Source organism: Triturus cristatus, chromosome 11 (assembly GCF_964204655.1).
Source record: "Triturus cristatus chromosome 11, aTriCri1.1, whole genome shotgun sequence".
NCBI lineage: Eukaryota > Metazoa > Chordata > Amphibia > Caudata > Salamandridae > Triturus > Triturus cristatus.
The window spans coordinates 440,551,249-440,574,998 of record NC_140594.1 but is presented as its reverse complement, the minus strand read 5'-3'; positions in this window follow the sequence as shown (position 1 = coordinate 440,574,998).

Genomic DNA, 23,750 nt, shown 5'->3' with positions numbered 1-23,750 from the left:
TTGTTTTTATTCATAATATCTGCTAAAATGTATATTGTTTGTTTTTATTGTGTATATATTGCAAATAGTGTTTTTGTAATTGCTTCTAGCCCTGAAGAAGTCCCATGAGGGATGAAACGCGTTGGCAAAGCATTTGTGTGGTGATTTTAATAAATAACGGAATATGAGCTTTACAATAAAAGATTTTCTACAACTACAAACAAGATACATGACTGTGTGATATTTTTGCTTGGGAAGTTATTCATCTGTTTATATATTGTGTTTATTCACCAGAACAAGTTGTACAATGACAGCTATATAAATAGAAAATATTTCTCTTGGCTGCGGGGTTAATTTTCAGTTTTGGATAACAGTGGTTTTTTATCACCTTCTTGGGATGTATGTGGGTCACATCCTAGACCTATTGCACCGAGACTCAATGCTTACTTAATAGGCCAATTATTTAGCGATGTTTGGTGCTGGACCTCTTGAAGCTCTGACCCTGCTCTCTTGTCTAGTCACTGCAGATCCAGCTCTTTTTTATAGCTCCAATTTAGCCCCCCCACTGGCTAGACTATGCGCGGATGTGAAGCACTGGAGGTCCCTGCCTCTCTCACTGTTGGGTCGTGCTGTACTCTTTAAAATGCTGGCCCTCCCTCGTTTTTTGTACATTCTCCACAATTGCCCGCACAGAGTCCCAGACTCTTATTTTAAAGCAGTTGAGGGTGAGATTCGCACATTACTGTGGGATGGGAAGGCCCCCAGGGTGGCACCGAAGAAACTAACAAAAGGCTGGTACGATGGTGGCATAGCACTGCCTGACCTGCAACTCTATTATTGGGCGGCGCAATTGGTGACTATTAACCACTGTCTGTATAAACACCTGATGACCCGGCATGTACTCTCGACCGCTACCAAACTGATTGCTCTGGTTACCTTGGGGCCCTATACACTAGCGATAGGAAGAATAAAAAGAAATTCTTTGGACCTACCCAACATACACTAGAAATATGGCATATAGCAAATTCTCGTTTGGGATGGGCGGGCATCCTCTCTAAACTAACACCGCTATGGTATACACAGAAGCTTGGCATGCTGTGCTATCAGCCTGGGTTTGACAAATGGGACCTCATAGGCATCTCGGCAGTGGAGGACCTGGTTAAGAAGGGTTCTCTACTTGCATTTGGTGACCTTCAGAGCCAATATCACCTGGCTCAGGGAGAAATATATAGATATTTGCAAATAAGGCATGCAATTATGGCGGCGTTTCTGACCCTTAAAGATATACCGGAGTCGTCCCCACTGGAGGACCGTTTGTTAGATGGGCCCCCAAGCTCAAAAGCGATATCCCTCACCTATAAAAAGTTGAGTAACAACCTACCAGACAACTTCCCAAAACTTAGGGAGCTGTGGCAAGATGACCTAGGCCCAATAAGTGACGAGGATTGGCAATTGGCTCTTATGTCCCCTCGGGAAGCGGCCATCACACTTAAATTTCGGCTAATACAGCTTAGGATACTTCACCGTTCATACATGACAGGGAAGACTTTGGCGAAAATAAGTTCTAGACCGGACGATCTATGCCTGAGAGGGTGCGGACAGCAGGCCACCTTTTATCATACTTTGTGGAGTTGCCCAAATATATGTCCCCTCTGGGAGGGAGCTTCGGATCACATGCAGACGGCCTTGGGAAAGGAGGTAGTATTGACGCCAAAACTGGGATTGTTGAATATATGGGATGCAACCAATCTCACAGAAGTCGAACAACAATTCACAACACTGGGGTACACGTTAGTCAAACGAGAACTGGCGAGAGGGTGGGGGGAGCATACCCGCCGTCAACTAATGTGTGGGCAAAAGAGCTAGATAGGTGCATGTTGGCGGAATTGGAAGTCTTTGTAGCTAGGGGGTGCCCCAAAAAGTGGGATCGGAATTGGTCAAAGTGGAATAAGTACTGTGGTGATATTTGTGTGTCGCCTACGGTGGAAATGGAGATGCATAGAAGTGCAGAAAGTGATGCCAATGTTTGAAGTATAACTTAAATTAATGTATGCTCATATACTGTGCTGACTAATCTGGAAAATGCCGTCTAACTATATATGTATGGCTGTAATTAAAACCAATAAACACATTTAATAAAAAAAAATGAAGGTCTCTGGTTGGCAGAGTTAGGTACCTTTGTCCAAGTAGGGACCCTTCCTCCTAGTCAGGATGAGGGGGATTCACTTCTAATATAACCCTTGCTCACCCCCTTGGTAGCTTGGCACGAGCAGACAGGTTAATCTCAGAGGCAGTGTGTTAAGCATTTGTGAACACATACAGTAATACAGTGAAAACACTACAAATGGACACCACACCAGTTTAGAAAAATAATTAATCTTTATCTAAACCAAACAAGACCAAAGTGACAAAAATCCACAATACAGTAATAAAAATATGACTTTCAAATAGTAGAAATAGTTATTTATAAAGCAAATTGCAGAGGTGACACTTTTCACACAAAGTACCTTGGATGCATCATGCACACAAACAAAAGGGTCACAGGGAAGGTGATTTGTCGGTTCCTTACATACAGGGAAGGTGATGCGTTGGTTCCTTGCTTTGTGGGAGGTGATGCTTTGGTTCCTTACTGCTGCGCAGGGGGGGTGATGTGTCGATTCCTTACCAGTGAGAAGGTGATGCGTCGGTTTCTTACTGCGTGGGTAGTTGATGAGTCAGTTTCCTACTGCGTCCACCCTACGATGCGACAGACCTGGCGCCTCGATGCAATGCGATGATCCGGAGCAATGCATGAGTTCTTGCAGCCGCACAGCAGGGCTTGCGTCAGAATTGGTGATGTGATCTCGGACTTCAGAGACTGGCGAACTCGATGCAGCGTGTGCCGATTTCTCGAGACGCAGGCAGGCGCTGCTTCAGTTTCTTCAGCGATGCATCATAAACACGTTACGTGACGTTACGTTGTTTTTCCAGCACCCCACAGCCTGAACAACCTCCAGAGGCCCAGAACAGCTACAATCACCTCTTGGCAGGTCAGAACACCCAGCAAGGAAGTTCAGGGGAGCTGGGGGTGAAGTCTTTGTGTCCCTGAAACTTCAGAACAGGAGGCAAACTCTTCTTTAAGCCCTTGGAGATCTTCCTCAAGCAAGGGAAACAACAAACAGCAAGTCCTTTTCCCTTTCCTTGGCAGAAAGTAGCCACTGCAGGCCAACCCCAGGCAGCAAACAGCACAGGGGCAGTATTCCTCCTCAGTTTCTCCATCTCTTCTCCTTGGCAAATGTTTCTTTTGATTCCTAGAAGTGATCTAAAGTTCAGGGGGTCTGGGCCCCTCTTTTTATAATACAAAATCCTTTGTTCTCTGGAAGCAGAGAGTGTCTGTGCACAGCCAAACTCAGTTCTGTTCTCTCTGATGCAGCTGCCTGGCAGGAGGTGGGGACAGCATTGTCCAAAGCAGACCAGGCCCATTTAGGTGTGAAAGAAATCTCCTTCCCCTACTCTTAATACAGCCCAGGTCTATTCAGCCCAGCCTTGACTCATTCATGAAAGGCAGGACACATATCTACCTCCCCTCCGGTGGCTGTCTGAGAGAATGCACATCCCCAGCCACTGTCATTCCATAACCAGTCAATCCACAAACCAGCAGAGGCACACAGGATGGCTAAACAAGAAAATACCCACTTTCTAAAAGTGGTATTTTCAAACCCAAATTATAAAAATCATCTTTATTAAAAGATGCATTTTTATATTCTGAGTTCAGGCATACTAAACTAATTTTTCCAATCTTGTCCCACTGGGAAGTTATATTTATTAGATGTTATAAATGAACTCCCATTCTATCCTATGGGACAGTTAGCCTTTCAATAGTGAAAAACGAAATTCACTGTAGTTCACTATCAGGACATGTTACACACATCACAACATATCCTACCTTTCACAGACACTGCACCCTGCACACAGGGGTTCCTTGGGCCTACCTTAGGGGTGACTCATATGTTAGAAAAGGGAAGGTTAGGGCCTGGCAAGTGCGTGCACTTGCCATGTCGACATTGCAGTTCCAAACTGCTCGCAGACACTGCAGTGGCATGTCTGAGAACCCTTTGAAAATCTGCTTGGGTGTGTGGCACAATCCGTGCTGCAGGCTCACTAGCAGCATTTGATTTACATGCCCTGGGCACACACAGTGCACTGTACTATGGTCTTAGTAGTACATCAAATAAGCCAATCATAGAAATACCAATCCATAATAACAATTTACACTGAGAACATATGCACTTTAGCACTGATCAGCAGTAGTAAAGTGCCCAGAGTCATAAATCTAACAAAAACTGGGTCAAAAACAGGAGGCCAAAAAGCAAAAAGTCTGGGGATAAACCCACTGGAAAAGCAAGGTCTAACAGGCACAGATTGGGTGGTGATGAGCTTGGCAGTATGCTGGTGTCAGCAGGGGGGACTTAACCAGCACCAGTAGACTATCTTGTGTGGGCTCCCTTGCATGCCCTCCTCTCTCTCTGGATGGTGGTTGTCCTACTGGCAGGCCAAATACAGCATTCTGGCTTGGCTGGCCTTTTGTCCCAGAAGGCACTAGGATTTTCAGGAAGGGGGAGCTTTTGCTTTCACAATCCAAGACAGTGGATGAGCCTTTATGGCTAGACTGGTTATCCTAAATTAAGATGGAGAAAACTGAATTGTGACTTAACTTCCTGACAACTTTTTACATAAGGAGGAGTTTCTTGGCACCACCCTGTGTGAAACTTGTTTAGGAAGTATTTTGTGTTCTGTGCTTCAATCCCTGGTTCTTTTGTTTCACACTTCTTCCAGGATCTTATTTACGATACTTCATCCTTAATCCTGCTGAAGTTCTTCACTTCTGCTGTCTGCAGGCTCCTCGCTTCCACCATGCTCTCATCGACTTCGTCTGATTTGAAGAGATTTTTACAGACTGGCATTTTCCTCCTTGTATTCGTGAAGGCACCTGCTCCCAACCCACTATCTAGTGCTGGCAGCGCTGTGGCAACTGGAATGGGTTGCCCTTTACCTTTGGGAGACCACAATTAAGAATATAGGACCACAAAGGCAGCAGCCGGTTGAGCAGTTTGTCAGATTGCGGAGCCCACAAACGTATAGTCCTGAAGAACATAGGGATCTTATGCAACGAGTGTCAATGAATCAGTCACAAGCTTTAGCTCAGACCATTCAGCAGCAAACCATGGAGCTGCAACAATTGAGAGATGAAAACTTGGCCTTGAGGCAGGCCTTGACTGCCAGAGTGGATGGCTATCCAGCCTTATCGTCTACCGCTCCAAACTACTCTAGAGACCTGAATAAAATGGAAAGGTTTCTGGACTCCCTAATAGTATGTTTTGCCTTACAACCAGACCAATTTGAAGCAGCCCAAGCCAAACAGGGTTGCCTGATTAGCTCCTTGTCCATCTCACTTAGTCACTTCAGATGATCCCATTCTTTCTAATTATATTTTTTGGTAGCATTTAAGAACATGTTTAAGAGGCCAGAACAGATACCTTTTTGACATCCAGTGAGGAGGTTCTGACCACCTGACCTATATCATACGGTGCCACCATCTTGTCACCGAAACACCATATGTAGACAGAACCTTAAAGACCAAGTGGTTGAGACCTATGAGAGGCGATTAAGTATTAGCTACTCCATCCTGTCTGGTCCTCCATTTTGGGGGAATTCATTCATTCAGTTTTGCTCATTGAATATCGTCTTTGTGAATGGAGGTCAGAAATACTAAAGTCTTGGACCACTCCAACTGTAGCAGGTTCAAGGACTTTCACAGGAATCTTTGGCTATGTATAGTGAGGAGCCTATGCATATAGGATCATCCCCAGGGCCCTTGTACAAGGCTGAAACACCTCGGAAAGCATGGGCTCTGTATGTACTGCAGTTCTCCCAAGTCTATAGTCCACTATTCGTCCTGAGAAGTCCTGGAAAATTGTGAAGGACCATTCTTTCTAAATGAGGAAAGTATAGAGTAGTGCTACCCAGTTCTTAGCATCTCTCTGGGCTGTGGAGTTTGCTGTCTAATGTAGTAATTTCACACATTGGTTCTGCGCAAGCATCTCCAAGGTTTGTCATTTGTTTTTCCCGGTCCGGTGCCACGTACTTACATCATGTCGCTTACTCCCTGCACTGAACTGCATTGCGTTCTTTATTGCGATGGATTTCCGGAACAAGAAAATCGTTTTGGCAACTGAGTACTGAGAATTGTATTCATCTTGACTCAACGTGGCACAATGGAACTGTGTATATCTTGCTTATCATTAACATTTCTTTCATGTGAGAGACCGCTCACCGGCGTAGTGGTTTCTTTTCTCATTGTGTTTGGTGTCAATTTCTTAGTCCTTATTACACGTGGTTGTGTCACTATACCAGTTTTTGCCAAATGTGATTTGTATGTGTGCTAATTTTACGCGTATTGTTGATGTGAATGAGGTGAGGTATTAATCCAGTTGCAGAGGTAAAAGGCTTGAGTTGTATTAGTTTTTCTGCCCTGGTGTTCCTTTATTTTTATGTTTATTTGCTGCCATGTTCCCTTTGTGGATGATGTTGTTTCTCTATGCAAATTTTGTCATTATCTAGGTGTGCATTTATGGGTTTTGTATCGTTTTACCTAGGAGTGTGTTGAGGGGTGGTGTACCCTGTACATTTATTTTTACCTAGGAGTGCATTGAGGGGTCGTATGTTTCCGGCACTGCTTTGTGGGGTTGTGAGCTTGATACTAAGTCATACCATTTTATCCTACTGCTGTGTGTAGTGGTGTGTATTTAGAGGTGTGTTGCCTGACGTGTAGTTTGTCAGGTGTACAGTGCAGTGTTTGCGTTTTAGGTTTAGTTGCTGTTGTATTAGCACTAATGTTTCCTTGAAGAGTTTTTCGTATGTTTGGTGTGGAGCTTTATTCCACACTTACCACTCTCACTTCAGGTTTGGGCGAAAGGCAGATTTTAAGCCAGATTTGTGATGAGTGAGTGTTTTTGCGAGTGATTGCTGTTTCCCTTACATTTTATTGGTTGTTGAGTTGTGCATTTTCACATGTTCCATGTGGAGCATCTTTCCACACGTACCACCCTAACTTCGGGTTTGGGTGAAGGGCTGAGTTGACGCCAGATTTTGAAGAGTGAGCGTTCTCCTTGTGATTACGGTTTCTCTTACATTTTATTGGGAGTTGAGTTGTGCACTTTCACATCTTCTGTGTGGAGCGCCTTTCCATCTCAAACCTCTACAAGTGAGACTGAGTCATAATAATTGTGTTATTGATTTGTATCAGAGTGGCCCAGTTTAACTAAGTATTTGTGCTCTTCCAAAGTGACTCATAATGATGCATTGCCAATTACTTTCCCGAGCAAAAGGTAATTTATGCTGGAAAGGTGGCCTTTTCTGAGTATAAAAAAGCCTTTCATGCTCATAGGTTTTGACATTAAGCCTGACCTACTAAGATTGCCAGACCGTGGTTTGCATCAAAAATCATAATGCTTCTTTAATCAGGTATTAAGAAGAATAAAAGTGTTTGTTTCTCCAAAGAAACATGGCACTGCGTGTGTGTTTGAATTGCACAGCATACATCCAATCTAACGTTAACAGTGGTCAGTATTTCATATTATGATCCTCTATAATGATTTAAGAGAACTGCTAAAATCCTGTGCCAGATTTATTATTTTTCAAGCAATGCACTAAAGCAACTACATCTGCTGTGCTGTGTTACGCAAGGACAAAGCAGAACATAGACTTATCTACTAAGGTTGGCCTGCTTCTGCTTTAATCCGCTGCACTGGCCCTCTAATAAGGCTGCTTTCATGTTGCACCATGGTGCAGAGGTGAGTATGGATAGGATTTGTACTGGAAAAATATCCCATGCCTAGAAAAACTCACAAGGATCTCACGCATTGGATGTATGCTGTGCAATTCAAGCACACACACAGTGCCATATTTCTTTGGAGAAACAAACACATTTATTCTTCTTAACACCTATTTAAAGAAGCATTATGATTTTTGATGCAAACCCCGGTCTGGCAATCTTAGTAGGTCAGGCTTAATGTCTAAACCTATGAACATGAAATGCTTTCTTGTACTTAGAAAAGGGCACCTTTCCAGCATTAATTACCTGTTGCTCTGGAAAGTAAATGGCAATGCATCACTATGAGTCACTTTGGAAGAGCACAAAGACTTAGTAAAACAATAACACAATTATTATGACTCAGTCTCACTTGTAGAGGTTTGAGATACATATGTCAACCATGTAGGGGTTATTCGTTCTCTCTCAACTTCTGTACATCAATCTACTTCCAAAATCCCAATGGGGATAAGAGAAATTTAGAGAAGGGGAGTAGCAATAAGAAGCTTGTGCTTTATGTTGACACTGTATTTGTCTTCTCCCAGATCTGGATTCTAAAAGCAAAACATTTTCTGAATAATTGATGTTTAGATTCAAAGCCATGTTCAAATGAGTCTCAATTAGCTTGCATAAATACCATTATAACTTCGATATCTGACTCTTCATTTTTAGACACTGATGCCAGATAGGTTTTTCTCTGTTGATTAATAATTTCTATTTTGCACTCTTTTTCTTGTTGGTCCTGTAGCTACAGGTGATTAACTTTCACTATTCTCGGAATCAGCATTGATTATCTCCAGTTCCTCTCTGGTACATTCTGATCTCTCGGTCTTCCAGTGCAATTTTGCTGCTTTCCACGGATACAGGCCACTGGTCTCCTCAGTGTGTAGTCTCAAATTCTATTTCCTCACTTGTGACTGCTGCTGACTCTCCTCCACTCACAGCTGAACTTGTGCTCTGATTGATGTCAGCAACTTGACTCACTGTGAACGTTTTGGGTTTTTGGGACTCAGATTTTCAACTTGACTTTTTTACAAATTAGGACACCAGCCTCTATTTCTTCTTGCTGCTCATGACTTTGCAACAGTGTTTCTCCTTGATATTCATTTTGCTGATTTATAATTTGGCGACTCGAACCTTCACTAGGATCTCAATCTTCTTCCTTCCCCACCCCAAGATTCGAGCAGAGAACTCAAACTTAACACCGTGAATCAGTGGTTGTTTTCATCATTTCTTCTTCTGCAGTCTTCCTTTCTCTTTGTGTGAGCTGCATGGATCCACTAAAGGAATACAGCACACTTGACAGCAGTGTTAGTCACAAGTATGACCCCTTCCACTGTGACTCCAAGCAATTATTGAAGACTTGTTTCTACAGCAGGACCCAGTCTCCTGATAGTGTTGTCAAATTCATCTGATGAGAGACAAATTTCGCAACATCAGCCAGACCTTTACTGTAATCCAGTATGATGTCATCCCATGCATGGGATCAGCTCATGAGGATTTCATGAGGAGTACTCATAATGCTCAAACAAACTAGAGGAAGAGCTTACTGCCATACATCTTCTCAACTACGCTTGAAGCTTCTGTTAGGTAACTGCAGTGAAATGTTTGTAAGGCTGTACACAGTAACTTTGGAAGCTCATTTTTACAATGAGTTCCACAATCCGTTTGAATAGAAGTAGGCATGTAAAACCTCAAAACAATAAGAGTTTGGCTACAGTCATACTGTCACTTATCCTGGTTGGGTAGTCCTCAAACCATTTAGAAAACAAGTAGTCAATCACAAGAATATATCTGAGCTCATTGTAAACAGCCATCTCTATTAAATCTGACTGAAGTCTAGTAAATGGCCCTTCAAATGTTCCTATATGACTCATAGTAACTAATGAGCGTTTACCTTGGTTAATTCTCTGACAAGTCATGCAACTTTGACACAGATCTTTGGCTACACTTCTGAACTTTGTGTTGTTCCACTATTTTTTATAGTTGTTGACCAAATGGTCTCTCCATACGTGAGTTTGTCCATGGAGGAACCTGGCCATGCCCTGCAGCTTTGAATCTGGAAGAACGTACTGATGATCTGGAGTTGCCCAAACATCATTATAACTACTCTAACAACCTGGTGTGTCCCACCCTTTCTTTTCATCCTCTCGTACCTCCTTTTACAACTTAATCACTAGAGAGCAAATGTTCCTATGAGTAAGTGATAGCCCAGGCATGAAACATGTCGACCTGGCTATTAACCTATATCACTACACACCTGATTTGCAATAACGAACTAACCCTCCTCACTAAAAGAAGGCTATATGAGTTCCTTGTTTTTCTGTTTTTAATTATATCGAACTGACTCAAGAATAAACACTACCTAGGGTACCGTTACATTATTTTTATTTCACTTGCACACTCCCCACACACCTGCACTCACCACTGCGGCGTTCCTCTAAAAAGATCTCCATCAACGAGCCCTCTCGAAGGGCCTATGGGGGACTGCATCCCCACGAGGAGCATAACGCACAATGATCAAGCATGACACCTTAACGGGTGTGTTAGGGCTACTCTGCAAATTGGAGGATCTCCCCTGCATCCAACCATTACTCATTGATACAGATAGGCATTTTGTCAACTAGTGTTGCTCTTCACCTATACTCTACACTGCCGAATGGGCTAGCACTTACTCATAGGAACAGTTAATTTCTACTGATTAAGACGTATTACCTTGGGAGCGCGGGTACTGGACCTCTTTTCTTAGCTCCCCGCCTCTCTCTTTGTGTATCAAACCTCCTCTTACAACCCTTAGAGCCGCTTAACATTGCCAGTAATGAATTCAACAAAAAACAATTCACATTATCTGCATCATCAACTTTTATATTAGCTTCACATTGTTCTGATTCTTGTTCTTGTTTTTACTAATTTGATGTACTAAATATGTTTTCAAGAGCATAGTAATTTCCAATCCTGTTGCCATAGGGCATAGTGATTGCTCATGGGGACCATGTCATCACCAGTCTTATCAATAATGCACTTTACAAATGTTATCTCTATAAGTTGCTTTATGGCTTCTAACAGATTCAAATATATGATTCATTGCATTTAGGGGTGCTAGAGGGTGTTATCTAGCCCCTTTGTGACGATAATTTCCCAAAGTCATGTACCACTCCAAATCCATATTGGCTGTTTGTGTACACTGTCACACTCAATTCATTGGCTAGACGACAGGCTCTTGTCTGAGCAATTGACTCAGCTACGTGTGCTGAAATTGCAGGATGCTTTAACAATATCAGAAATTGAACAGACTACTCTCAGTGTTTCTTGATAGTCTCTCAGACATGATCCATTCATAAACAAAGTCAAATCAGCCATTTCAAGAGGAAACTCTTTAGCATATGGTCTTGGTTTGGTACACAATCAGGGCTGAACTTGGATTGCAAACAAGCCCTGGCAATTATGTCTGACTGGCCCGGGCCGGGGCGGGGCGGCGGTCTGGCGGTCTTGGACGTAATTGCCAGGGCTGGAATACTGCTGCCACACTGCTGCTAGGTTTTTGTTACAAGGATCCAGTTTGCAGGTCCCCAGCAACTAAAGTGGCCCCCACTGGTACAAAACCGGACCCCACCCTTCCGGCCCAGTGGGAATACGCCTTTTGCCCGCTACGGCCCGTCCAGCCCTGTACACAATTCTTTTACATTGATATAATCATGATCAAGGACTTCCTCTTCATCTTCATCATTGTTTGGAATAAGTAAGATTTAAGCCATTGCATCTTCTTATTGAAATGTTGTCAGCTGCCAATATTGTTTGTTCATACTTTGTAAGATGCCTGTTTGTCAGATCCTGAGTTTGAGTATGAGTCAGCAAAATCTCAAGTGAAAGAGAGACTAACACAATAAGTGTATGACCCATAAAAATGCATCCATTTTGTTCAATTGCCAACCAAACAGCTGCTACGGACTTCAGACAACCAAAAAGAACTGCAGTTACTGGATGTAATGTAACAGAGAAGTAAGTGACAGACGTCTTTTGAACTAGAGCTGGGAAAGCACCACCTCCTTTTTGTGGCAGTGAATAAAACTTTTGTAGCGTAATTAGGCATTCCTAGAGCCAGTGAGGTACAGATATTCTCTATGAGCTCCATGAAGGCCTCTATGAGCTCCTTGAAGGCCTTCATACATTCACCAGCAATAGGCACCAAATCCTCTATATCGCTGCGAGTAAGCCTTTGTAAAGGCTTTAGATTCATGGATTAGTTTGCAATCCACCGAAACAAAAACCAACCATTCCCTAGAACATCCTCACTTCCCTCTCGGTAGACAGAAATTTTATTTTCAGGATTGTAAAAATGCAATATTTGGATACCTTCCTTGCCCCTTTTTCATTGTGGTGACCAAGAGAGATCACTTCTCTTTAACAATAGTTTCTAAACTGCATCTTTGCAGGTGAAACTTTATGAACATTGTCAGCAAGATGATTCAAAAGTACAATTCTATCTAACTTGCAATCTTCATTTATCTTTGATGCTGCTAAAAGGTCATCAATATATAGCTACTGCACTAAGTTACAGGGCAGTTGCAAACGTTAGAATACTTTCTAACTTCCTGACTAAAGATTAAAGGACTCTCTGTATAACCCTGTGGGATTCAATACCAAATGAAAACTTTATTGATGAATTGAAATGCAAAAAGATATCAACTGTCCTCGTGAACAGGAATGGAAATGAACGCTTGGCATAAGTCAATAACTTCATACCACTCTGCATCTGCAGGAATTTGAAACTAGATCACTGTAGGATTCTGTATGGTTGAACAAAATGAGACTATAATCTTATTTATTTTCTAAAGATCTTAGCCTACTCTCCACTTTCCACTCATTTTTTGAATGGCCAGCACAATTGAAATGCATGGACTACCAAGACCAGCTCTAACATCTTTTCTGTGGCAAGCTGTATTTCCTCTTCTGCTTCTTGTAAAAAATGATATTGTCAATTTCTAGGATAATGTGCATCTGGTTTGATCTGGATTTTAACTGGTTCGGCATTCTTTATCAATTCTATTTCTTCATCTGTGAAATCTCTTATGTCTTCCTTCACTGTGTGTTCTAAATCAAGAGACAGGCCTTCATTTGTAAGAGCTTGGACCAACTAATCTCTGAACTCTTGTGAAGCAACTATTTCAGATTCAGAATCAGGTTGTCCCTGCTTGTCCTGAGGGTGGATTTGTAGCTCCATCTCTGCTTTGTTTTAGGACTTATGCCCAAATGAGGTGGACTTCCAATCAGAAGAGAAAATAGGTCTGGATTCAACTGGATGTTTACAGATTGCATTAACTGGTCACAGATGTTATCCCATTAGTACTTCAACTGAGAGCGTGATCAAAAGATGTGTATCCAGTCCCCAGTTCCTGGACAGCTTGGGCAAATGCGAGAGATACTAGGGTTTCTCTTATGTAAAAAGAGAGAGGGGTATATTATAGTAGCTATTGGGCAAATAACTGCATTCTTTTAAGACAAAGGTAAAATCTTGAATGGGATGAACCTGCTTTTATCTGACCTGTGCTCAGTTGCAGTTGGCCAGAAATCACACCTACGTCTCGGTCTACCACTTCTGTAGACTATCATTGGCGCCTTATCTCTGATTCCACTTATTGGATTTGTGTTGTTTTGGTGTCATTTCGTTTGTGACCTTTTACTCTATTTTTCAGATTTTTGGGGGAATTCTTTGGGTTTGTGTTTTGACTTTATTATTGTTTCGATAATTCATAAATACTAAGTTAAGCCTGTTTGCTCTGCCATATGTACTAGGCTGTTGAGCTCAGGTTAATTTAGTGACTATGATGTCATCCTGACAAGTTAGTGTTATTATTTTTTGAAGTAGGTGATTGTCCACTGCAAATAATAATCCACTTTCTCACCATATGTGATTGCATGTTCCAATAAGTTAGATACATAAACATTTACTACAATTCCCAGGTCTTCCTATTTACCATGCATTACATTCTGAGAGATGTAGTTGAGACCCTGTTCCACATATGTTAAAGAAAGTGGTAGAGTTTTTGCATGGTCCTACTGTAAGTGGCATTGAAACTGGTAGTGTGTGTGACAACTTTAAAAACAATAGTTTACTCAATAAATGTAGGAATAGCTAGATATTTTGGTTCACATATAGTCAATCCCTTACGGATGAACACCTTGGGTAAGGATATGAGTCCAATGTCTTGCATGTGAGTGTTTGTCCAGCCCTTGATATAACGTGGCAGATGTTCATACTAACATATCAGTGACTGGGTAGTGGAAATCTGTAGTAAGGGTACATGTTTGATTGGTATGATAGTGGAGTGTGTGTGAAGAGGGTAAAGTGGGATAAAGCTTACATTCTGAATAGTTTTGTGTTTTCTAATAAACACTTTAAATACAAAATATTATTAGCATATTTATTTTTGAAAAAAATGTTGTTAAAGGGTGTTTAAAGTTTATGAAATTGTGAAAAGAAAAATTTCATGAACTTACACATACTGACCTGAGGGGTGGAGGGAAGTAAAATTGTATTTGTTGAGTATTTCTATGTGGGTGTGAGACATGTGACCAAACAGGGAGACTGGCTAACTTGCAGCCAGGAAGGTTTTGGAGCCCATAAAGTTACATTTACTTGCATTTCCACTTAACATTGCGCATTTAGAAGAGTTTCACTTACCTACTTTTTTGTGGGAGATTGTGCTGTTGTTTATCCAGCACTGCCAGATCGAGGGTCAAACCTTTTATTGGCAGGGACATGTTCTTTGAGCGGTTTTGTGGCTGTTGTGGGCAAGTTTTGGCTATTCTACTTTATTTCCTCCAAAACAACTATGCATACTCTAAATCGGACAGACAGACCTCCATGGTGGCAGATGGGTAAACAGATGGTTTTTGATGGGCTATACGCATCCACCAAACTCTAAATCAGGCCAATTTTTTTTTTTACCTTAACACTGCTTAATATTAATTCAATAAAGAGCCCTGGTGAGGTTTCCGGAATAAGAATATTTTATTACTCTTTAATGTTTATTGTTAAAAAATGAGTTTCAGAAAGATCTAATATGAATTTACTGTAGAGTCTTGTACAGCACCGCTTGTAGCCCACATGTTGCTTTACAGCACTTATGTGGAAGTACTTAGTGTAGGAAAGTGGCTCTGTATATACTGTTCCCAAATACGTACAGTGTGTACAGAGTCCACAGTCCCCAGAGGTTTGGCAGAGGCTAAAGTTAGATATAACCTTACTCTCTAAAGTGGTAGCTTGGTCGAGCAGTAAGGCAGTATCAGAGGACAGTGTAAAGCATTTGTTGCACACACTCAGTCAGCAAATGGTCTCACACACTCAAGAACTGAACTCTAGGCCAATGGTTTTGTATAAAAATATGTAGTTGTTTTATTTTAGAACCAACAATAGGTATCAAAATTTACTTTCTCAGATTGAGAGGCTTTAGATAAATACTTTTCAATAGGCAATAGACTTTGGATGTAATAGATACAGTTGTTGCAATAGGCAACACAATTTCAAACACAATTATACATTGAGCTCAATGGGAATTTCTAGTAAAATGCAATAGATTACTTTTTGGATTACTTTTCTTAAAACAAGACTGGATCCCAAATTCAGTCCTGGGACAGTTCCTGTAAACAGTTGAGTAAAAGCGTTTTGGTTACAGTAGTGATTTTTTAGCAATATTTTGGTACTTTTAAAGTTGACCCTTAGAAACTTTTTCTCATAGAATCACCAATGTTATCCTATGGGAGGAATTTCACTTAGCAGGTAAGTGGGGTTATTGTTACTTTTTCTAACTCAGTGTTGGATCCTGGATCCAGCACTGGGGCACCACCTGTAAACAGTTGAAAGAATGTGTTTTGGTTATACAGACGATTTTTAACGAATATTTGTAAGTTTGCAAAATCGACACTCTGAAACTTTTTCAGCAAAAACCAGGCAATGTTATCCTATGGAAGGAAATTCAAGTTGCAGGTAAAGTATGTTCTCGTTGCTTTTGTAATCCAGTAGTGGACTCCTAGGTTCAGCACTGGGACATCTATCTAAAACAGGTAAGTAATTACGTTTTCACAGTTGGTGCGATTTGTAAAGAATATTTGTAGTTTGCAAAAATCGACACAGAAGAAATTTCACAGAAAAACAGTCAATGGTTTCCTATGGAAGAAAATTGAGTTAGCGGTAAGTATGGTTGTAATTACTTTTCAGGGTCAGTGCTGGGCACCAAGATCCAGCACTGGGATCTCTCCTGGTAGCAGGTGAGTAATTTTGTTTTTGTTACTCAGTTGATTTTAGGTGAATATTTAAAAGTTTAGAAACTCCACACTTAGAAGAATTTCCAAGTGAAACCAGTCAATGTTACCCTATGGAAGAAAAGGGAGTTATCGGCTTTTGGGTAAGTTTTGGTAGAGTTGTTGTTCTGGGCATAGACTCAGGGGTCTCCCAGGGTCAGGTCAGTACAGTTGTTACACCCTCAGCGGCACAGGGGCAGCCGGGTGCAGACTGAGTTAGGCCCAATGTTATCCTATGGGAGGCAGGAGGCCCTTGGTTGGTGGCTGCTGGCTAGCATGCCACACGGCTGTGGGAGCTGGGCTCCTGGTCACTTGCTCAGGGCATATGGGGAAGTAGAGAAGAGTAGAGATTGCACTGCCAGGGGCACTCGGCGGCTGGGTGCAGGGTGCTTTTGAGCTGTCGGGCGCTCAATGGATTGCAATGGAGAAGCTCAAAAATGAACAAAGGCTGCAAGCTCGGGGACGAAGATTCTTCAGGTATGACCACCACTTTGAGGGGTAAGTTGGGTAGTTGGAGGATAGGTAGGCACCCAGGAGTTGGGCACAGGGAGCCGCAGGGCGCCGGGTGCAGGGGTGCCTTTTGGTGTTGGGAAATTTTACACTCGGCTGGTCGCGGTTGGAGGGGTCCCTGGTTCTGAGGCTGCAGGCGTCGTCAGGAGCGTCGAGGTGGGTCCTTGGGTGCTGGATTCAGGGTCACAGTCGCCGGGGGGATGTCCTCGGGGTCTTTGTCCACTCCAGCACAGGTCAGGCTTGGCGGGTGCAGGGTGTGCAGGGTTCACGGTTCCTGGCTGATGCCAGGGGTCAGTTACTTGCTTTGAGCAGTACCACTGCTCGTGGGAGTCACAGATGCTTAGAGTCACAAGGTAACCAGGTCCTCCGGGGTTTGTGAGGTTGCTGGCCATGGGAGATGCCGGGATTTAGCAGGAGCAGGTTCGAGGGTGGACAGGCCGGTAGGGCTTGGGCCAAAGCAGTTGGTGTCTTCCTCTTGTTAGCAGCTGCACGGCAGGTCTTCTTGTTTCTTGATCTTCTTTGCTGTTTCAGAATCTGGATCTAAGGAACGAAGGTTCAGGGTGCCCCTAAATTCTAAATTTAGGGGTGTTACAGGTAGGTAAAGGGCAGGGACCACTGGGTCCCTGCCCTGGGGTGGGTAAACCCCCTATACTGCCACTCCTGTGGGAGGGGGGCAGTGGCCTAGTCCTGATTGGGCAGGGCTCCCAATCTTCAAGATGGCGAGAGTCCGGAGATGTGCTTCACCTCGCCTCCCTCACCTGAAGGGGGGGTTGGCAGAGGCTGGCAGACCCCCTGTCCTTCCTTGGGGTTTCAAGCCATTCTTCCCGCCAGAGTGGGGGTTTAGGGGCCAGTTTCTGAGTACAGCAAGTGGCCTGGAGAAGCTCACAAAGGCGGCATGCCTTTGAAGCTTCCCCTGCCCAACCTGGGGGAGGAGACCAAGCACCTCGCCCAGGATGTGCATTGTTGCATGCCCAGGAGAGCGGATGGCTCTCGACCCAGGGGTCCAGCAACATGTCTGCTGTGTGGCAGCCTAGGCAGCCCCTCAGACAAGACGTGGATTGTAGGTTAGGTTCAGGGGGCATCTCTAAGATGCCCTCTGTCGTGCATTGTACATTAAATCCTGCACTGTCATCAGTGCGGGTTTAATGTGCTGAGAAGTTTGATACCAAACTTCTCAGTCTTCAGTGGAGCCATCATGGTGCTGTGGAGTTCGTGTTGACAATCTCCCAGCACCATATACTCTTAAATGGCATCCCTGCACTTACAGTGCCCAGGAATGGACCTGGGTACTGTAGGGGCACAGGGCTCATGCTCCTGTACCCACACCACTGGCATAGGGCACCCAGCTCGAGGGGTGACTGATGTATGCCAGGGCAGTGTGTGTTGTGGGCATGGCACACAGGGATGTGTGCCATGTCGACTCTCTGTTTTGTTCTGTAGCCAGGCACTCAGCCTGCAAGGGCAGTGTGTTTGTGTCAGGGTACAGGGCCTCTAAGAGTGGCACAATAAGTGCTGCAACACTTAGGGGCCTTCCCTGGTTACAAGGCCCTGGGTACATAGTGTACCTTTTACCAGGGGCTGACATGTGGCCAGGGTTTGCCAATTTGGGTTTAGGTTTCAGCACAGTTTTTGGGAAAGGAACATAGGCCCTGGGCACCTGATTGGCAGGAGCCCAGGGCACACTCAGTCAAAGTACATTCAGCAATTCAGCAAAATGTTGGGGCATACCATGCAAGAAAGATGGCACTTTCTCACACTTAGTAGAAATGAATGGAACTGTAATAGAACTGGGGGAACATCTTGTTCATGAACTCGCCATTTCGCCAAAGCCATCCTGGTCACACTGGGAGATTTTTATTATGTCTGAGACAATACAGTTATAAGAACTTACCTTGTAGAGCAAGGACACTGGAGAGGAGTCCTGTGAAACTCTCTCAAACGTACCAAGAAGATAACAATATTATGCACAGATGACCCAAAAAATAGCAAGTAGAATGTTCCACTAGCACAAACACAAAACATCTGAACTAGGGTTATTAGAGGCCTTCATTAGAAGCCAAACAAGTAAAGAATATGTGTGAAATAATGGTATCCAATAATAGAATTATAGTACCAATACAGAATATGGATAACATATATATCATGGAACGAAATACCATGGTATTTTAAAGAATCCCTTTTCCTGTTCAGTCTCTGCTAATAAGAATTACAATCTAAAGAGCTCTGCCATTGTGAGATGCTTGGTAAAGTCAGACCAACTTAAGATCTCAAGACCAGGCTTTGTTTGAGAGTCTCAGTATCAAGGGCTGAACATAGTGAAGCTTCCTCTCGCTTCCATCATGATTGCCCAAAGTAAGGGTGACACTTGCAAGGTGTCATTGTGAAATGCGGTTTTACAGTAAACAGTTAGAGTCCCCTTCTAATTCCTAATCAATGAATAAATAAAATATAAATGTACAAAAGTAGCTGTTCAGTTGGTAAAGTGCAGTCAGAATTCTGATACGGACAGAGAAAATATCTCAGGTTTAACAAAAACATGTTTTCTATCTATATTAGGTTCCATTCTATTCCAAGAGCTCGAATAGCAAACTCATCCTCAATTTATATATATTTGTGTAACCATCATTTCTTAATAAACAAAACTAAAAGATTTTCATAAGAGGAAGGGCGTTGAAAGAGTTGGCATACTCATTGATCGGTTCTATAGACATGGCAACTGCCTATGGCTTCCCCTTGGCAGTGATAGCGTTAGACGCGGCTAAAGCGTTTGACCGAGTCAACTGGGCCTTTTTGCAAAAGGTGGTTAAACATTTCAATCTAGGTCGTAACTTCCGTAGAGCTTTAAGTAGTATCTATGCCGCTCCGGAAGCTAGAGTGTTAGTTAATGGGATATTGACCTCTCCAGTAAAAATCATGAGAGGGACTAGGCAATGGTGCCCTCTCTCACTGTTATTGCTTGATCTTTATATTGAGCCACTGGCCAGAAAAAGCAAGGGTTGTAACAGTATTGTGCCTTTTGAGTTTAACGGTTGGACAAAGAGGGTTGGGCTGTATGCTGATGACATTTTAATCTTTACAACGAACCTTCCAAAAACTATGAAGGCTGTAATGGAATTAACAATCAAGTTTGGCAAAGTGTCAGGTTATGATATTAACAAAGATAAAACAGAAGTGATGAGTTGGAATATGGGCGAGATGGGGATTGCTGTTAAACGAGAAATTAGATATTTGGGGGTAAGGATCACCCAAAATATTGCCGACCTTACTAAAGTCAACTTTGACCGGGTTAGAAAAGAGATCTGTGCTAATATTCAGGGTTGGATGCATCTTCCGCTAACTCTGTTTGGCAGAGTGAATTTTGTAAAAATGATCTTGCTTCCGAATTTAACCTTTTTGTTTGATTCGATTCCCTTATCATTTAGAAAAGAATGGTTTGTTAAGTTGCAGGGGGATATAAGTTCGTTTATTTGGGCATCAAAAGGGTTGCGAATCTCCTGGCGCAAATTAAGGAGGAGGCTGTTGAAGGGAGGTTTAGCTCTTCCAGATTTTAGACTTTATTCTTGGGCCTTTTCTCTAAATAACGGTAGAATGTTATTGGATACTCGCCTAGATTAAGAAATAGGTAGGATGTTTAGAGCAATGCTTATTAAGAAGAAGGGAGCAAGAGTTGGTTTTATGTTTACATTTGCAGATCTGAAATACTTCAAGAGGATCAGGTTGAAGACTTTGAGGGAGATGGCAGAAACATGGTTTAAAATTAGGAAGGTGTTAAATATACCATATTTTAGCCATTGGGCCCCTATTTGGGATGCCCCAGGTTCCCCAGAGTGGACTAAAGACTTACTGGCTTTACCTTTGAAAGAAGCGGGCATTTTAAGATGGAAGCATATGCTGTTGGATGGTCAGCTGGTGCCGTGGAACTGGTGCGAGCAGGTGGTGGGCCCAAGGCTTTCAAGGTTTAAATATTTTCAAGTGCTAAGCTGGTTCCAGAATATGGGGGAAGAGTTAGGAGAATCAAATGAGTTAGAGGAAAAACTTCTCTCTGCCACAGTCGTTAAAAAAGAAGTCGCTCTATGGTATTGGACGATCCTGGAGATGGAGGCGTACTTACCTTGCCGGCGGATCTGTGGGGAAGAAGCTTGCCAGAGACCGAGCTGGAAGATCATTGGCAACTATCTATGACTACACTTTATAAAACAGTTAAACACGCATATCTCAGGAGGAATCATTTTTTTACTGTACATAGGGCATACTGGACTCCACGAAGGCTTTCAAAATTCGGGTCAGGAAGAATGGTGGCATGTCCAAAATGCAGCAGTCAGAGTGCTGATGATTTACATATGTTTCTCTACTGTCCGAAGTTACAGCTCTTCTGGGAGGCAGTAAGTAATTGTCTGGCTAGCGCCTTAAGCCTGCAGATCAAGGTAAGCGCAGTTTTGGTTATTTTTGGAATATTGGAATGCCAAAGTTTTATTACCAAAGGCAATGCAAAATTAGTTTTCTATGCTATGCTTTTAGCGCTTAGGGAGATATGTAAACAGTGGGTATCTCCGACACCTCCAACTTTGGATGATTGGTTAAAATCTATGAGCTATACTGCTAATTTAGACATTTCGGATCAGGGGAAAAAAAGATATAAATTTTGGACTCCCTTCGTGTCTAGGGGGCTATATGTTTAGAGGGAATGGTCCAATGATTAAGCCTTTTTCTGCCTCAGCTGTGTATAGTCATTCATGTGCAAGCAGAAGGATATGGGGAAGGGTCTATGTTGGATAGAAAGAGGAGCTCTCTTTAAAAGGTAGTATGCTTGCTACCCTGGGAGCCTAGACCCCTTTATTTATTTATTTATTTATTTCCCTGTCATAGCGAATGAGGTCAGATAACCCAAGGCTGGTATCGATAGAAAGACAAAGGGTGAAGCAGGGCATATGAGGACCAACAATAAAAAAAAAATAAAAAAAAAATTAAAAAACTGAAAGTTTTTACCCTGGCTTACCCAGAATAAATTCATCTTCATCCAGATAACGAACTCTGGTTCAGCCTTTCAAAATAGATCCATACCTGATTAAACTTCTTGGGAGACCCAATTTGTGTTGCATATATTTTTCCCTATTATGTACCTACTTTATGCATTTTTTTTCCATTCTGTAAAAGTGGACGGGCTTTCTGATTTCCAATGGGTGGTGATATCCAATCTTGCAACCGAAATTGCAATATACCACCACTTTTGCTTAGGTTTCCAACTTACTCCCAACTGAGTTGTACTTCTATCAGTATAGAAACTAGGTCTGGATTAAACTAGATATTTAAAAATTGCATTAACTAGTTACAGATTTCAGCTCACTAGTCCCACCAGTCTTTCTATTGACGACACAACCAAAACGTAAGTACCCAGTCCCCAATTCCTGGACATCTTGGGCAAATGCTAGAGATACTACAGTTTCTCTCATGTCGAGAGAGAGAAGTATAATCTAGTAGCCATTGGGAAAACAACTGCATTCATTTAAAATCTGCACCTAGTAACGTATTCACACCATGCGCTGATGCCTCATTCCATGTTGCACCATTAATAGTAACAGAAGATTCATTATACAACCTACTTGTAATTTGTCTTTAAATTAAATTATACCAAGGTTATCTTTCAAAGAACAGATGAAGCTCAATATCCTATGCCATGGTGGATTTCACCTTCCTTAAAGAGGTGCATCACCACTTTTTAAGTACTTTCAATCTCTGAAATTGCTAATTTTTTCATCAGACTCTGTAGTTGTCCATATGCAAAGTGATATCCTATATTAGAAGTAATTCTGCCCTTAAACACTTCTCATGGTACTATGCGTCCATTGATTAAATACGTTCCCAGTTTGCTCAATTCAGCTTGTTCCCATCTTTTAAACTCTTTATATGTTATTTATTTATGAATAGCAAAGAGATCTATTTCAGCATGTATGCAAGGTATTTTTAGAAATCGACAGGGATGTAAATATTTTGTATAATACATGTTCTGAAGTCGATATCTCACATGTTTGTGGGGTCCGTATCCATTTCTTGTGAGGGTCTTGGTACGGTCAGGGATGCATTTGATGAGAAAAAAAAATATCAATTACTATTTTGTAGTGGCTAACTTAGATTTATGCCAACGAGAAAAAAGTAATAGCTATGCTGCATGATTATAATTAATGAAGTCTGGAAGACAAAAGCCTCCTTCTTTAGATAACTGTAGTTTTTTTTAACTGATTCAGTGTGTACAGTTTTGCCACAAAAAGCTAGATATCATTCCGTCTATTTCTTTTGAGCATTTTTCCCATTTTACACAGGAAATCAGGATAAATAAAAATACTGGTAGTGGTAATATACTTATTTTAATGATGGCAGTTCTACCAACTATGGATACTGGAAGAACGTTCCACCTAACCAGAAGCTTTCCTATCTTTTCTTTTACAGGCTGAAAGTTTTATCCAAATATCTCGTCTATATTCTTTGATACCCTTATGCCTAAGTATTTAACTGGTGTTCTTTTATAATTTTGCAGCAAAAAGGTGGTAAGGCTTAAAAAGGGTATTAAACTGCAGGATTCCTGTTTTAGCTTTGTTTATTTTATACCCACAGATTAAACTATTTCTTGTAGGTTAAATTATGGTAAGTGCACCTTCGATATTAGACCTCAGGGTGTGTAAGCCAACAGAGCGAGTACACTCTCAATCTCCAGACCGTGCGTAGTGATTTTCTGAGCAGAAAGGCTTAATTTAATTTCCCGTACAGCCGGGACGGAATTACAACCGGTGGAGAGATATATTGTTCTTTCCCCATCAGCCCTTGAGCCCTGAAGAAGTCGTGGGTTTATACCCAGACGAAACACGTGTTGGCTGGGCAACGGATCCTTATTAATAAACAAGAAAGACATGCTCAAATCGATTCATCTACTGCTTCTATGTATTTATGTTCTCTCCATTACTGTTTGTAATTGATACAATATTACTTGTAAGCGTGTGCATAGGCAATCTATGTTCATTTGTTACAGACTTTGGTCTTTTTGAGGGGGTTTTGGGTTTCTTCCCCCTGCCTTTTGCACCGTTGGATATCTGATTATCTATACTCCTACGCACACATC